Source organism: Camelus dromedarius, chromosome 12, assembly GCF_036321535.1.
Source record: "Camelus dromedarius isolate mCamDro1 chromosome 12, mCamDro1.pat, whole genome shotgun sequence".
In the NCBI taxonomy this organism is placed as follows: Eukaryota; Metazoa; Chordata; class Mammalia; order Artiodactyla; family Camelidae; genus Camelus; species Camelus dromedarius.
Genome location: NC_087447.1, coordinates 20,802,301 through 20,807,320, shown reverse-complemented (window position 1 = coordinate 20,807,320; position 5,020 = coordinate 20,802,301). Strand labels below are relative to the sequence as shown.

At 35.1% G+C, this 5,020-nt stretch overlaps 1 pseudogene; it reads right to left on the bottom strand.

Annotated features, from left to right (window-relative positions):
* Positions 1 to 3,747: 3,747 nt before the first annotated feature.
* Positions 3,748 to 4,439, bottom strand: LOC105106923 (jupiter microtubule associated homolog 1-like; annotated as a pseudogene).
* Positions 4,440 to 5,020: the final 581 nt, after the last annotated feature.

Sequence of the window (5,020 nt, the reverse complement as noted above, 5' to 3'; positions counted from 1 at the left end):
AATCTTGCTAAAAAAAAAAAAGCAGCAAGATTTTCAGAGTAATGATAATTTCTACTGCCTCTGTCTCAGAATCTCTGCTTCTGTAAAGAACAACAAACGTTGATAACAAAACCTCCCTTTCCAATAAGGAATTTCTGATTTGTTCATTCCCTATTTACCCAAAAATATTGGCCATAATTTAAAAGGCAAGAAAGGATGCACCTAAGGTTTGCAAGAACAAACATGGATTTTAGTTTTTATTTAGTACTGTTTGTGAAACTTCTGGCTTGGTTATAAATTATACTGAAAATTATAGGCTAATTTGTAAATTGGTAACTTTCTTGATGACAATCAGAAATATCTAACAAAATTTTAAATGCACGGACTTTGGATCTATACTTTTAAATATTTATGCTACATATAGAGAAAACCCTAAAGATTCCACACAAAAACTATTAGAACTTATAAATGAATTTGGCAAGGGTGATGCACACAAGATTAATATACAGAAATCTGTTGCATTTCTTTACAGTATCAATGAAGGAGAAAGTTTAAAAAATCCCATTTAAAATGGCATCAAAAAAAAAATCTCAGAATAAGCCTAACTAAGGAGATGAAAGACTTATTTGCTTACAACTATAAAATATTGTTAAAGGAAATCAAAATGATAAGGAAATGGAAAGATATCCCATGCTCTTTGATTGGAGGAATTAATATTATTAAAATGGCCATAGTACCCAAAGCAGTCTACAGATTTAATGTACTCCCTTTGAAATTATGTATGATATTTTTTCACAGAATTAGATCAAGTAATCTAAAAATTTATGTGGAACCACATTGCCAAAGCAATCCTGAGAAAAAACCAAAGGTGTACTGTAACCCTTCCAGAGTTCAGACAATACTATAAAGCTACAGTAATAAAAACAGCATGATACTGGCACAAAAAACAGACATATAGATCAATGGAACAAAATAGAGAGCCAAGAAATAAAGTCACTCATCTATGGTGAATTAATCTTTGACAAAGGAGGCAAGAATATACAATGGAGAAAAGACAGGCTCTTCAGCAAGTAGTGTTGGAAAAGCCGGACAGTCACATGTAAATTAATGAAGTTAGGACACTCCTTTATATGATACAGAAAAAAAACTCAAAGTGGGTTAAAGACTAAAATATAATACATGACGTCATAAAACTCCCAGGAGAGAACATGGGCAAAACATTCTCTGACATACATCAGCAATATTTTCTTAGATCATTATCTGACACAAATCTTAACAATGTTCTCCTAGGGCAGCCTACCAAGGCAAAGGAATAAAAGAAAAAATATACAAATGGGACCTAATCAAACTTGTAAGTTTTTGCAAAGCAAAGTGAACCATAAACAAAATTAGAAAGCAACCTGTAGTCTGGGAAAAATATTTGCAAATGATTCGACCAACAAAGCCTTAAGTTCCAAAATATATAAACAGCTCATGCAACTCAATATTAATAAGCAAACAACCCAATCAAAAAATGGCCAAAAGACCTAAATAGACACTTCTCCAAGAAAGATATCTAGATGGCCAATAGGAACATGAAAAGATGCTCAACGGTGGTAATTATTAGAGAAATGCAAATTAAAACTGAGGTAGTCACACTGGTCAGAATGGCCATCATCAAAAAGTCTACAAATAATAAATGCTGCGAGAGGGTATGAAGAAAAGGAAACCCTTCTACACTGTTTGTAGGAGTGTAAATTGGTACAGCCACTATGGAAAACACTATGGAAGTTCTCTAAAATACTAGAGCCACCATATGATCCAACAATCCCAGCCCTGGGCATACATCCAGAAAAGATAAACTCTAATTTAAAAAGAAAGATACATGCACCCCAATGTTCATGGCAGCAATATTTACAACAGCTAAGTCATGAAAGCAACCTAAGTGTCCACTGACAGATGAATGGATAAAGATGATGGGGTATATATATACAATAGAATATTACTCAGTCATAAAAAAGAATGAAATAATGCCATTTGCAGCAACATGGATGGATCTAGAGATGACCATACAAGTGAAGTAAGTCAGACAGAGAAATACAAATATTATATGGTATCACTTATATATGGAATCTAGGAAACAACAGAATTAAATAAACTTATTTGCAAAACAGAAACAGACTCACAGACACAGAAAACAACTTATGGTTACCAAAGGGGAATGTAGGGGAGGGATAAATTAGAGGAGTATGATATGAACAGATACATACTGCCATGCATAAAATAGGCAAACAACAAGGATTTACTGTATAGCACAAGGGAGCTATATTCAATATCCTGTAATAACCTTTAATGGAAAAGAACTGAAAAAAGGAATGTATATGTATGTATATGACCAAATCATTTTGCTGTACATCTGAAACTAGTACAACACTGTAAATCAACTGTACTTCAGTAAAACAAATGTATGTGATAGAAGTGCTTATGTGTATGAACCAAGATGCCCATGAGTGGTGTTTCCTGTAGCTGTGTTTATAATGTACTATGTAATACATTAAAATCATGTAAACATCAATCAGTCGGTGAATCATTAAATACATTTAGGACATTAATATTAATATCATAAGCCTTTACAAAGATTGATGTTAAGCACTATTAATATAGAAGTTTGGGCTAACTTAGAAATAAATAAATACATATACATACATATATATTTAAGTAAAAAAATACTGTAAATCACAGAAAACATATAATTCAAATTAGGTTTTGACTACATCTATGTTAGATGTACATAGATTACAGATATATTTACAGAGGAAGATATAAGAACAAAATTATTTACAGGTTCAAGTTTATTAGAGGAGGAGTGGAATTAGAAGTTTTGCTTTTTAACTTCTTGATATTCCTATTCTGCTTTCCTGAGTAACATAATTATATTGGATTAAGGCATTGAGCTTATTTTTCAAAGCAGAATGGATACTACCTTTAAGAAATTTCCAACTTTGAAATTTGATTTGGGGAAACAGTTATATATGATATCTTCGAAAGGAGTTATATTGGAAGTCATGGGAAAAAATATTAAAAATTGCCCTCTAGTTAGTACAAATTCCTTACTCTGAAATTCTAGCAATCCATAATTGTCCTTAGATGACCAAATTGAATACAATCACTGAAGAAGTTATTTCAAAACCATTTCTTCCAGGAGATAACCCTTTAAAACCCTCTCTTTTTGAGGCTTCATTTTCAATAATTATCTACTGCCTGAGTTTCTGCTTCACAGGCTAGGAGACATTTGTCTTCTGTTTATGTGTGAACATGACCCTTTTCATTTCTTCTACAAGATATTTAAGTCTCAAAGTGCTTGAATGATTTGATTACCTACTTCAACAAGAAGGCTGATAATCACTGAAGACAAATCTATTGCAGGTGAATGAAGATCAGCCAATAATTTATTAGTGCTTTGGACTAGCAATAGAATAGTTATGAATGGGCAAGCATTTCTGTTAGAAATGTCTATTTTGCTATTATTTTATGGCAAAAATCATGCATGAGGCAGGTTTCATGGCTTTAATCATTTAGTCAAAATTAAAGCTCAGAAATTTGAGTTCAATAAAGATAAATGTGCAGTTTTCCTTTTTGGTTGCATTTTTCAATGATATCAACTCTCATTTTGAAATACTTCAAATATCTTATAGCATGTTGTATACACGGAGATCTGGAAATACTCGAATTCTGTGACACCCTGATATCACAGAAAAGTGTGTGTGTGTGTGTGTGTGTGTGTGTGTGTGTATGTGTTTAAGTGCTTCTTTTTTAATGAAACAAACCAACAAGATGTACAGTCAGGCGCAAGGTGTGCAGTTCACAAGAATGGAGAAAACAGATGAGAGTTCAGGGCAGGCGGAGCTAACGTAGGAAGAAGCTGGACTGGCATCCAGGGCTTGCTCCGGCATGACACTGGGGCGGGCGCTGCTGGGGCGCGGGCACAGGCTTCTTTTTGCTCTGCCCCAGGCTGGCCTGCAAGTCTGTGTCCACGAAGGATGAAGGTCACCTTCTTCCTTCAGATCTAAGAAATCTCCAGAGTTTGCTTCAGAAGAGTTCCTTCTCTGGGGTCCAGATGACTTAGAATCTTCCCCGCCACTGAACTTGGCACCTGCCGATGGCCCGTGAAGGGGTATTTTCCTCAGGTGTCCCAAAGATGCTGGAGGCCATTTTTTTTCCCTCCTCACAGGTTGTTCTGTTGGTTCATCAAAACCTAATGAAAAATTGGATCCACTGCTTAGAGGCTGCAAGACCCAGGAGCTATTCCTGCTGTTGGGGTCTCCAACCTTGAAGGTGGTGGCGGTGGTGGTCAAGGCGCCGAGGGCCAGGGTAGGTTGGACAGGGGGCAGGGAGCAGCTGCCCACCCGGAAGCTGTCCGCTGATGCAGGAGTCTCGGCTTTAAAGTGACGTGTTTTGAAAAATGACACAAAAGAGTCCATTTAAGTATTTAAAATCGTGACAAGAAGGCTAGTTGCTTTACAAAGCATCTTCCATTAAGCTAACATTACCTGAGAAGGTTTTATTTAGAAAATACTAAAATGCTGAAGGTTTCTGGTGACTCACTTTGATGTCTGAAACAAACAGTATCGTTTCTCTTAGTGCTGTCTAAAAGTAACTTTGGTTTAACATTAAAGGGTATTAAGAAGTTCTGGATGCAGACTTTTTCATCTGTATCTGATCCAAGATTGAGACCAATGTATCTCTCAATGGATATATCTTCATCATTTAAAGGAAATTCAATACACAAATATCTGTTAGAGAAATAGGTGCTATTACTGGTTAAGATGTATAATTTGCAGAACTGTTAGTGAAAAAATATTATATAAATGTGAGGCCAAGTACTTGAAAAATAAACATACAATTTTTCACTGTGAAAGCATAAAGAAAGCTGGTATTTGGGGAAAGCCTACTTTTGTGTTAGGAAATTTATAGCATTATCTCATTTATTCCTTACAGTAGCCTGGTGTGGTAAGGAGCTGAGACTTACGGATGATAAATGACGTATCTAAGGTCAGAAGTT